Genomic DNA, 12,988 nt, shown 5'->3' with positions numbered 1-12,988 from the left:
TGGAGGAAGACTAGTGACATCAAACTTTTAAATTGAATGACCTGTTGTTCAAGTTAAAAGGTCATGCCACCTGGAGGTATAAAGAGGCGTTTGTGACAATACTGACCTGCACATTTGGTCTATTCCTCTTGGTAGGTCCCTCGTAGGCCAGGTAGGAGAGTGACGCTTGCTCACTCCCCTCCCCCCTAAATTCACCTTGACGATGTCACCTGACTTGGCAGTTACGATGCCAAACACACTCTTTCCCCCTTCGCTGGAACATACTGGGAGAGAAAATAAGCAGTGAATCCACACTTGAGTAGAACCGTGTAACATAGATTAGTACATAATGGAGCAGGCATAAACGGTTCATTCTGGTCATTAAAAATAAATGTAAAAAATGGACTAGTCTTAGTCGTTTTGACTAAAATATTAAGTCTGTCACATTTTTGTCATGAATAATGATTTAGTCTATTGTCAAAATGACAAAAACAGTCTGCCATTTTAGTCAAATAAATGCCCTTTAATTTTAGTCAGATCACATTTGTTTTGCCTCACTAACCTACAGTAAACATGTGCACAAACATACATAGCCTTGTCCTATCAACATTTTTCTGCATAATGTCCTGTCACATGATTCTCTTCCCAACAACCAAATTTAAGATTAAAACAAAAATCACCCCTTGACAGGGCTGCAAACTAACATGTCCCCTGGTGGCAATGGTACCGCTAACGTTATCAGTTGATGACATCAGCCCATGATTTGGTTGCAGCAATTATTTTCCTGCGATGTCATGTAAGGTTTTTTTTTTAGCACCTTAGAAAGTAATACACAGTGCTTTAGACTGTGTAATGGACTACGGACATGGTAGGCTATTCAATAAATAAGTGGTTTCATCTAACGTGTCCAAGCATGAATGCATGATTCAAGATATTTTGATGTGCAACCTAATATAGTGATTGTCATGAATTTTGGGTTGACAATCAGGCTATTGTATATTTTACGATTAAAATAGGGCTCCAGGATTTTCTGAATTTTGTTGCTCAATACAGATGAATTTGCCTACATTTTTATCATAGGCAAATTTATCTTGGGTCTAAATCACCACATGAGGAAGTGAAAGCACTCTAGCTAATGCGTTTTGAGTTAACACTAAATATAATGAACAAAAATATAAAACGCAACATGTAAAGTGTTGGTCCCATGTTTCATGAGCTGAAATAAAAGATCCCAAAAATGTTCCATTTGCACAAAAAGCTTATTTCTCTCAAATTTTGGGCATAAATTTGTTTACGTCCCTGTTAATGAGCATTTATCCCTTGCCAAGATAATCCATCCACCTGACAGGTGTGGCATATCAAGAAGCTGATTAAACAGCATGATCATTACACAGGTGTACCTTGTGCTGGTGACAAAAGGCCACTAGAATGAGCAGTTTTGTCACAACACAATGCCACAGATGTCTCAAGTTTTGAAGGCGTGTACAATTGGCATACTGCAGGAATGTGCACCAGAGCTGTTGCCAGGTAATTTAATGTTAATTGCTCTACCATAATCCTCCACCAACGTTGTTTTAGGGAATTTGGTCAGTACGTCACAACCCCAGACCACGTATAACCACACCAGCCAGGCCCTCCACATCCGGCTTCTTCCCCTGCAGGATCGTCTGAGACCAGCCACTTGAACAGCTGATGAAACTGAGGAGTATTTCTGTCTGTAATAAAGCTCTTTAGGGCCTAATTAATTTCACTTGACTGATTTCCTTATATGAACTGTAACTCAGTAAAATCTTTTTGTTATATATTGTGTTTATTTTTGTTCAGTATATAATACCCACTGCTAGTATGCATTAATCTAACTTGGAGAGCATGGGCAGGGTTACTGTGACTTGGCATACAGTACAGGTGAGTCATGGAGAGGATGTTAGGGTTATCCTAAGCTAGGGACAGGCCCACTGGGCAAAAACTGGTTGAATCAATGTTGTTTCTACGTGATTTAAACCCCCCCAAAATCTGTGATGACATTGAATCAATGTGGAAAACTAATCAAATTTGCAAAAAGTAATCAATGTAAGGGCATTTCTTTTTTTTCACCCAACTTTTAACCGAAATCCAATCACATGCTGATTGTTTTGTTGAATTTACGTTATTTGACAACTCAACCAAATGTAAATCAAAACTAGACTGGTGAACAACACCGGACTAACCACACTTCCCTGAGGAGTATCACTGTCCACTTCAAACCCCTAAATGTGCACTTCTGAGGGGGGGGGACAATAAAAATGTCTTCAATGATGAAATGGTCTGCAAATAAACGTGTAAGGTGCACGCCGCACCTACTGTGCTGGAGTGTGTGGTCAATCATGGTTTACAACATTAGCTCCACATTTCTAAACCCTCCTACCTACCTCAGTACCTCTGAGCAAATAAAAAAAGAGCCCTACTAACTTCTAAAAGACCACCCCCCCCAAATCCCTTCCAAACCCTACACTTCAATCTTTCCCTCTCTTCAACTTACAATAACAACACGCTCCACCATTTCATCAACCATACACTCCAGATACAAACCATTCACATGCTGCCAACCAGATGTAACAATAAAATGTGAAACAGGAATATACAGCAAAAATTGAAGTATATTTGTTGTAGTGCCCCTATGTGGCTTTTTCAAGTTACTACTACCAATAATTTGACTGAAATTATTTTTTTACTGTAGTGGAAGTGTAACTTCTGTCATTATTCATGTGGTATGTTGATTGAAATACAACAAAACATTTACAAACCAGTAAGGAGCATCTGTACATTTAATGATAAAGGATTCTACAGGAGCTGGGACTGAAATCGATTTATTCTTTACAAAGATAGTGTTACGATGTAATACAAATCAATATGATTATATAAAGTGTGTGTGCGTAAGTGATGAGTGAGTGAGTGTGGGTGTTCCGTAAAAAAACAACTACAACCAATTCTGATTCTTTCTGGGATTGTTAAAGATACACGTGATAGTATTATCACTTCCTCGGCGGAATCATCAGTAGGCCTTCTCTTCAGCAACTTCCATCTTTCACTATCAAGATGTCTGCATTGGTTTCCCTGGAGGGAGAGAGACGGTCAGAATGATTTAAGAAAGCATACTTTGCTGAGTATTTTCAGACTTTTGATCTACTCCAGTGGACTAATTCTGAGCTAAGTCTGTGTTTTACATATACTTTTTGTCATAGGCAAAAGCCTCGTTGCCAGATCTCTTTGTACAGACATGCCACCAGAGGTCTCTTCACAGTCCCCAGTTTCAAAATGAATTCATGGCAACGCACAGTATTTTACAGGGCCATGATTACATAGACCTCCTTTCCATCTCCTATTACTTAATAAGCAAACAGCAAAAATGACCTTTAAAAAAAGATCAAACAACATTTCATGGAATGGCAGGGGACTGTGAGGACACAAACACACACAGACACACACTAACCCACACATACTTTTTTTCAGTTGTTTGTACTACTATATCATTTTTGTTGTACTATTTGTATATCGTTGTATTTTACATCTGTATGACTGTCCTTGTCTATCAGTGTATCAGTGGGTTGTTACTTGTCCTGTAGCTGCTGCTTCAATTAAACTGATATGTGGTAGACTCACATCCGGTGAACACACAGAGAGCACTCATTGGGGTAAGTGTTTCCATCATTGCCACACACTGGGGAGTAGTTGAGCGGGCACGCCTGGGTTAGGCTCATATCCCCACAGGAAGGCTGGTAAAATAATGAAATAACATTTCAAGATATCTTTTGACTCCAACCCTGGTTGGTGTTTTATATTCACACGTTCAAATTCACATGAATTAATTTGTAGTTGCCAAATTAGTATAGGGAACTGTAATGATATTTGAATGGCAGCCTCTCACCCTCCTGTAGAGTCTTGATCGGTCCTCTGCGTCTACTAATGGTGACACACAAGTAGAATTTAGCATATTATTCTTTATTCCTTATCTTAATCACTTAATATTCTCATATAGGGCTTAACTACTAATGAACAGTACAATAGACAGTATGACCTTTGTCATTTTTGGACGAACTACAGTTCCTATATTGAAAGGAATTGCGAAATATGTACAAAATAGTCCGAAGTTATTCATGTACTTACCTGCAGAAAAGAAGACAGCCAGACAGACTAGCAAAATTGTTTTCCCAACCATGTTGTGGTCTGGCCAAAAGAGATCAAATTCAACTGATAAAACAGTTGGTGTAGGTCCAATTACCGAATGCAGCTCCAAAAGTACAATATAATCTCTATTATATCTCCTTTGCTTCTGTATTATCTGCGATGTGCCTTGCTCAAGGTCCGCTGTTGGTTTGGAACCTGGGGGATGCTGTTGCGTTGTCATATAGTGGAGGCGCGTCTGTTTGTCTGTGAAATAATGTGACCCTGTGTTGTGTAAAGCTGATGTTTTGACGCCCCTGCACCTGACCAGCCCGCCGGCAACAGTTACAACAGAGCCACCCTATTGTCCAGGTCTTTATTAAGGGATGAACATTCCTACTGCCTAAATATTGCTGAGCGCACTATAAAAACAGGGAGGGTGGCAGGTGTGCGGGACACTGGTGTTGTTGATTGATGAAATGCATACATATTGACCAAGCGGTGACTATGGTACATGTTTTTAAGCTCTGAATTAAAGACTGCACATTATGTTCACTGAATTTGTAATATTTTGGGCCACACAACAATACGGTCTGGTCTTGTTTTCACCTGTATGGTAGGCTAGTTTAGTTTCACTAGGCCCAGATTTGGCCGACTTACACTGGGTGTACAAAACATAAAGAACACCTGCTCTTTCCATGACATAGACTGGCCAGGTAAATCCAGGTGAAAGCTATGATCCCTTATTGAGGTCACTTGTTAAATCCACTTCAATCAGTGTAGATGAATGGGAGGAGACAGGTTAAACAAGGAGTTATAAGCCTCGAGACAATTGAGCAAGAGAAAAGATTTAAGTGCCTTTGAACAGGGTATGGTGGTACGTGCCAGGTGCACCGGTTTGTGTCAAGAACTGCCATGCTGCTGGGGTTTTCACATTCAACAGATTCCCATGTGTATCAAGAATGGACATCCAGCCAACTTGAACCAACTGTGGGAAGCATTGGAGTCAACATGGGCCAGCATCCCTGTGGAACGCTTTTGACACCTGGTAGAGTCTATGCCCAGACAAATTGAGGCTGTTCTGAGGGCAAAAGGGGGGGGCTGAAACTCTCTATTAGGAAGGTGTTCTTAATGTTTTGTACACTCAGTGTATATTGTCTGTGTGCTAATGTATATATGAGGCCCTCATTCCCAGAATTCTTTGAACTAGAGTAAACAAGATGATAATTCAGGGCTCATTTGTATTTTTTTTATTTTGAATGAACACATAACTTCTATGCGTAATCAATCAAATATTATTTGTATTGTGCTTTTGTCACAGAAGGCTTAATAAAATATGGAGCAAATCCTGATATTAATGACAGAGAGGAAGAAAGCTTGAGGAATTTACTATACTCTAGTGGAGGGGGCATCTTCATCTGGATTGGTTTAATTTAGAGTAGAAATTATATTACTTTATTTATTATTACTCATAATACTTGAACTCACCAAAGTGTGGATATAAATGTCATGTCATGAAAAATCATGAAATTCAGATCAAAGGCTTCGGGTTTTTTCATGGATCACTAAACTTTTAACTCCTCTCGTCTTCCGTAGTCTACAACTGCAGAACGAAAAAAAAAAAGTTTACTGAAATCATCGTGGTGCTTTTGGATACATTGTAACTAACACTAGTGTTATTGCAAAGCCGTTCAAACGAGATGTTTACAGTAAGAAATGCATTTCGCAGATCGTCAAGTCTAATAGAAAATATTTGTCTGAAAAATGGTGACATGGTAAATTTGGACTATTGATTTGGTCTACGATTATGAGGGCAAATTGATGTATTGTTTGTTCGCATCAATATATTGTAGAAGTTCGCTTTTGTAACTTGATAACAATCATCATGTTTGACAAAAGTCAATGTGAGTTCCAGTTTGTACTCAATTACCTCGACTAACCGGTGCCCCCGCACATTGACTCTTTACCGGTACCCCCCTGTATATAGTGTCGTTATTATTTTACTGCTGCTCTTCAATTACTTGTTACTTTTATTTCTTATTCTTATTTGTACTGCCTTGTTGGTTTGGGGCTCGTAAGTAAGCATTTCACTGTAAGGTCTACACCTGCTGTATTCGACGCAAGTGACTAATAAAATGTGATAGTCAAGAGAGAGAAGCAAGAGCTACCCAGCTAAAAACAAACATACCCACAACTTTAGAGAACGTTCCCTTAGGTGTCTCATTAGGTCATTAACGAACGTTTTCATAGGAATGTTCCAGTAATGTGCAAGGACTATTTCCAGACCACTAACTTAATGTCAAACAGAATTTACCCAGAATGTGGTTATCATGTTCTCAGAAAATTCAATAATAATGTTCGAGAAACATTTCATTGGAACGTTGCAAGAATATTCCACTGTCTAGTTCATCGACAGAAATACTTTTCTCATTTTGTCAGGAACCATAAACTGGTATTGGCTGTGACCATTTTATTCGATAATGCATGGATTTGAATCCGTTTTCCCAAAATACCTTTGCAGAGGTCATTACCATCACACAATAAAACATTCTATTTTAATTTAAAACTGAATGACAAACACATACAACCCTCAGAAAACTGGACACGAATGTTCTTGCAACGTCCCATGAAATGTGTCTAGAACATTAATATTGATATTCTGAGAACATGTTAACCACGTTCTGGGTAAGTTCTGTTTTACATTAAGGGAACGCCAAAACATGCTAAATAGGTTCTCAGGAGGTTTTTGCTAACATACATATAATGTTTCCATAACTAATGGAAAACTCGACACTCAAACATCATGGGAACATTATGGGTAACATTACAAAAACGTTCTCTCTCTAGAGTTGTTAGCTGGGTATATGGCCTCTATAATGGCATATGATAATGTGTGCATTTATTTCTGTTTCTCTTTCCAATATCAGAGCTCCGTTTAGAATTCATAGGTGTATGGTAAACGTGAATGGCCTATTAAACTTCATGAATTCATTCCATGGGAAAATCTCAAGCAATGTTTATTTACTATGGATCTATAGCATAGGCCTACTGTGTATTCATTTTTATATGTCTAACTTTGCATAATAAGTTAATATTGTCTTAGATTTTTTAAGCAACAGAGTAGGCTACGGGTATGCAATATAGTTTATGGACACGGCAGACATTTTAAACTGGCTTGCAAGGGTGAAGTTAAACTCCACCGTACAATAATAGCCTTTGGTCCAAACTGAATTAAAGGTTAGATGGCAAACTGATTCCAAAAGGCAAGAACAGTTTTTTGCTCGTAGGAGTAGGCCATTAGTAACAGATTAACTTAACATGTGTGAACACTTATCAAATAAATATGTGGAAGATAACACAGCACGTTGGACTAAAACCACATTGTTGAAACCATGTCGCTTTCTAGTGAGCTGAATGAAGTATCCAGGGTCCCTCGAGCAACAAAAAAAACATGGAAGGAAGAGAAGTTAAAGTACATATAATATGGTATTAGAATTTCATGTCAGTAATATACAGTGCATTAAAACCCACATTGGCTGCAGGGTGTCAGCAGTGACTGTATTTCTGTACTGTCAGCCTCGAGCCTGTATGTCCACTGGGCCCCAGCAGCAACATGGGACCTTCTATGAGTTCCGTACCTACAGTATCCAGCCAGAGAAGAACGTTGCCTTCCTCAGGCTGACCAATGAGAAGATCCACCTGCGTACTGTTCCCTCAGAGCTACTGGAGCGTGGAGTACGGCGGCTTGAAACCAGGTTTTTCCACATCTGGAAGTATGGTGAGGAGGCAAAGAGCAAGCTAGGCAGAGAGCATGGAATGGTAGGCCTATTCCCTGTGGAATTCAGTCAACTCAGGAAATGCATTGAAATTCTATAAAGGAATGTAAATTCAACTTCAATAAGCAATCACTCAAGTTTGAATTTCCATATCCTAAATTCACTGTAATGGAACCTACCCCAACTCAAGCCCAGAGAACTCCAATGTAAAAAAAGCCATTGTATCTTCTGTATACAGTGCATTTGGAAAGTATTCAGACCCCTTGACTTTTTCCACATTTTGTTACCTTACAGCCTTATTCAAAAATTGATTAAATTGTTGGTTTTTGTCATCAATCTATACACAATAACCCATAATTACAAACCATAAACAGTTTAAGAAATGTATGCACATTTATTAAAAGTAAAAAACTTAAATATCATATTTACATAAGTTTTCAGACCCTTTACTCAGTACTTTGTTGAAGCACCTTTGGCAGCGATTATAGCCTTGAGTCTTCTTGGGTATGACACTACAAGACTGACACCTGTATTTGGGGAGTTTCTTCTGTTCTTCTCTGCAGATCCTCTCAACCTCTGTCAGGTTGGATGGGGAGCGTCGCTGCACAGCTACAGTTGAAGTCGGAAGTTTACGTACACTTAGGTTGGAGTCATTAAAACTCATTTTCAACCACTCCACAAATGTCTTGTTAACAAACTATAGTTTTGGCAAGTCGGTTAGGACATCTACATTGTGAATGACAAGTCATTTTTCCAACAATTGTTTACAGAAAGATTATTTCACTTATAATTCACTGTATCACAATTCCAGTGGGTCAGAAGTTTACATACACTAAGTTGACTGTGCCTTCAAACAGCTTGGAAAACTCCAGAAAATTATGTCATGACTTTAGAAGCTTCTGACAGGCTATTTGACATCATTTGAGTCAATTGGAGGTGTACCTGTGGATGTATTTCAAGGCCTACCTTCAAACTCAGTGTCTCTTGCTTGACATCATGGGAAAATCAAAAGAAATCAGCCAAGACCTCAGAAAATAAATTGTACCACAAGTCTGGTTCATCTTTGGAAGCAATTTCCAAACGCCTGAAGTTCCACATTCATCTGTACAAACAATAGTACGCAAGTATAAACACCATGGGACCACGCAGCCGTCATACCGCTCAGGAAGGAGACGCGTTCTGTCTCCTAGAGATGAACGTACTTTGGTGCGAAAAGTACAAATCAATCCCAGAACAACAGCAAAGGACCTTGTGAAGATGCTGGAGGAAACAGGTACAAAAGTATCTATATCCACAGTAAAATGAGTCCTATATCGACATAACCTGAAAGGCCGCTCAGCAAGGAAGAAGCCACTGCTCTCAAACCACCATAAAAAAAAGCCAGACTACGGTTTGCAACTGCACATAGGGACAAAGATCGTACTTTTTGGAGAAATATCCTCTGGTCTGATGAAACAAAAATAGAATTGCTTGGCCATAATGACCATCGTTATGTTTGGAGGAAAAAGGGGGAGGCTTGCAAGCGAAGAACACCATCCCAACCGTGAAGCACGGGGGTGGCCGCATCATGTTGTAGGGGTGCTTTGCAGCAGGAGGGCCTGGTGCACTTCACAAAATAGATGGCATCATGAGGATATAAAATTATGTGGATATATTGAAGCAATATCTCAAGACATCGGTCAGGAAGTTAAAGCTTGGTCGCAAATGGGTCTTCCAAATGGACAATGACCCTAAGTATACTTCAAAAGTTGTGGAAAATGGCTTAAGGAGAACAAAGTCAAGGTTTTGGAGTGGCCATCACAAAACCCTGACCTCAATCCTATAGAACATTTGTGGGCAGAACTGAAAAAGCGTGTGCGAGCAAGGAGGCCTACTAACCTGACTCAGTTACACCAGCTCTGTGAGGAGGAATGGGCCAAAAGTCACCCAACTTATTGTGGGAAGGTTGTGGAAGGCTACCTGAAACGCTTGACCCAAGTTAAACAATTTAAAGGCAATGCTACCAAATACTAATTGAGTGTATGTAAACTTCTGACCCACTGGGAATGTGATGAAAGACATAAAAGCTGAAATAAATAATTCTCTCTACTATTATTCTGACATTTCACATTCTTAAAATAAAGTGGTGATCCTAACTGACCTAAGACAGGGAATTTTTTACTAGGATTTAATGTCAGGAATTGTGAAAAACGGAGTTTAAATGTATTTGGCTAAGGTGTATGTAAACTTCTGATTTCAACTGTATTTTCAGGTCTCTCCAGAGATGTTCAATCGGTCCAGGTTCTGGCTGTGCCACTCATGGACATCAAAGACATGTCCCGAAGCCACTTCTGCGTTGGCTTGGCTGTGTGCTTAGGGTCTTTGTCCTGTTGGAAGGTGAACCTTCGCCCCCAGTCTAAGGTCCTGAGCGCTCTGGAGCAGGTTTTCATCAAGGATCTCTGTGTAATTTGCTCCCTTCATCTTTCTCTCGATCCTGACTAGTCTCCCAGTCCCTGCCGCCAAAAAACATCCCCGCCAGGTTTCCTCCAGACGTGAAGCTTGGCCAAAGAGTTCCATCTTGGTTTCATCAGACCAGAGATTCTGTTTCTCATGGTCTAAGTCCTTTAGGTGTCTTTTGGCAAACTCCAAGCGGGCTGTCATTTGCCTTTTACTGAGGAGTGGCTTCCGTCTGACCACTCTACCATAAAGACCTGATTGGTGGAGTGCTGCAGAGATGGTTGCCCTTCTGGAAGATTCTCCCATCTCCATAGAGGAACTCTGGAGCTCATTCAGAGTGACCATCGGGTTCTTGGTCACCTCCCTGACGAAGGCCCTTCTCCCCAGATTGCTCAGTTTGGCAAGGCGGCCAGCTCTAGGAAGAGTCTTGGTGATTCCAAATTTCTTCCATTTAAGAATAATGGAGGCCACTGTGTTCTTGGGGACCTTCAATGCTGCAGAAATGTTTTTTGTACCCTTCCCCAGATCTGTGCCTCAACATAATCCTGTCTCGGAGCTCTTTGGACAATTCCTTCGACCTCATGACTTGGTTTTTGCTCTGACATGCATTGTCAACTGTGGGACCTTTTATAGACAGGTGTGTGCCTTTCCAAATCATGTCCAATTAATTGAATTTACCGCAGTTGTAGAAACATCTCAAGGATGATCAATAGAAACAGGATGCACCTGAGCTCAATTTAGAGTCTCATAGCAAAGTGTCTGAATACTTATGTAGATAAGGTATTTTTTATTACATTTTTTATACATTTGGAAGAATTTCTGAAACCCTGTTTCCGCTTTGTCATTATGGCGTATTGTGTATAGATTGAGGATTTTTTATTTATTTAATCCATTTTAGAATAAAGCTGTAAAGTGAAAAAATGCCTAAAGAATCAAGGGGTCTGAATACTTTCCAGAAGCACTGTATATCTCACTATCTCCTATTGTTGTGTTACTATTCTAGACAGCTATGCCCAGCGGGTGGGTGTGCGAGCATCCTTGGCTCAGGACCCCAACTGGATTGAGGAGTACATCTCCAAGGCCATGCCCATATTGACGTCTCAGGACAACGAGGTCACCTATCTGGTGCCCTGGAGCAATGTGGAAAGCCTTCCCAAGGATGGTGGTGAGTAGCTGAGTGAAATAATTATCCTCACATCTGACAGTGATGGTTTAGTAGTCCCAAGGTGGAAATCAACAGAACTTCTCCCATCTTCTATGTGTGTGTGTGTGTGTGTGTGTGTGTGTGTGTGTGTGTGTGTGTGTGTGTGTGTGTGTGTGTGTGTGTGTGGGAGAAATAAGAGAGACAGCATTGTGTATTGACCTCCTGTGTTCATTTCCATGGACCACTAATCTTGTAAACAACAGGGCTGTTTTTGTTGGGCAGTTACGTCTGTACACATTCCTCGTAAGTACTGGACAGTGTTTTTTTTACAGGAAATGAAATCAGCACTGTTTTCCCAAAGATGTGCTGAGTCTGCATTAGTGATTTCACCACAGGTTGTCCCTAACTCTCTTTCAAACAGATACACTTTAGCCAAGTAGTCTTTGCACATTACATTCATACACAAATGGTAAACAAAATCACTGTGTTCCAAGTAGGTTAAAGACCCTGTCAATACTACATTTCCCTGGAAGGAGTTTATGTGTGTGCTATGTGTTGTGTCACCTTACATAGTTGAATGCAGTCGGTAAACTGCTCAGGAATAAAAGTGTCTGTAAAATAGCTAAATATAAAAACGTGGGTTTTTTAAAAATGTGAGTTGGGGGTCAGTTTTGAATTTTTGTGTTTCAGGAGTGTATGAGTTGCGGTCCTTCCAGATGCATCCGGGGGGTCCAGTGGTGTGGGGGGAGGCCTTCCAGGCTGCAGTCAGTGCCCACGCTGCCAGGGGGCACGCCCACCTGGTGGGGGTCTTTCACAGCGAGTTTGAATGGCTCAACAAAGGTACAGTGAGGACAGGGACTAGGTCAATGGTGATCAGGATGAAACTATATAATACTACATGGGTAACACTATGAGATTATAATATCAATGCAGTAGTGTGAGGTCAAATGGGATTTCTCCTTATGTGTGCCAGTCAATGCCCTGTGGTGGTATGAGAGTCCGGACCAGCGGGCAGCGGTATGCCACAAAGCCCATGGGGATGCCAGGGTAGTGGCAGCCGGTAAACCCTTCAATTTATTCCCCTTTTAATACAAGTAGAAAATGGAAGTTTGACGGCTCTATTCACTTTTTAGTTTCTATCCGCACTCTTCTAAATGTATCCCCCACCCCCCCACAGTGAGGGAGAGTGTGACCTACCTGGAGTCGCAGACAAACAAACTCATGTTCCCCTGCTCCTACTCTCTCCTCAAGTGATCTCACACTGAAACCCGGGATTGAAGAGAATAACCCTCAACTGGGTCTGATATGCTGTCAATCTAATACGTGCCTTACACTGTTTATAGACCTAAGTAGAGGTAATAAAACACTACTGAGATTTCTTATTAAATCAGTGGACCAAGTGGTGATCCAATCATCTAAATGTGATAGACATTGGGACTCAAATAATTTATTACTTGTAATTATGCATTATAGATTGAAGATTATATGATGGACACTCTGGACCAAGTTTAGG

At 40.4% G+C, this 12,988-nt stretch overlaps 1 long non-coding RNA gene and 1 pseudogene across 1 annotated transcript; one reads left to right on the top strand and one right to left on the bottom strand.

The window, feature by feature from the left end:
* Nucleotides 1-3,626: 3,626 nt before the first annotated feature.
* On the bottom strand, nt 3,627-4,392 carry LOC115205172 (uncharacterized). Its single transcript, XR_003880556.1, has 3 exons — nt 4,123-4,392; nt 3,884-3,918; nt 3,627-3,731 (listed from the first exon to the last, which is right to left on the bottom strand). It is a non-coding gene; the product is annotated as an uncharacterized LOC115205172 (long non-coding RNA).
* Nucleotides 4,393-5,789: 1,397 nt separating this feature from the next.
* Nucleotides 5,790-12,729, top strand: LOC115204881 (protein NipSnap homolog 3B-like; annotated as a pseudogene).
* Nucleotides 12,730-12,988: the final 259 nt, after the last annotated feature.

This window comes from Salmo trutta, chromosome 13 (assembly GCF_901001165.1).
Source record: "Salmo trutta chromosome 13, fSalTru1.1, whole genome shotgun sequence".
Taxonomy (NCBI): domain Eukaryota; kingdom Metazoa; phylum Chordata; class Actinopteri; order Salmoniformes; family Salmonidae; genus Salmo; species Salmo trutta.
The sequence above is the reverse complement of the archived record's forward strand: the minus strand, read 5'-3'. Positions and strand labels throughout refer to the sequence as shown.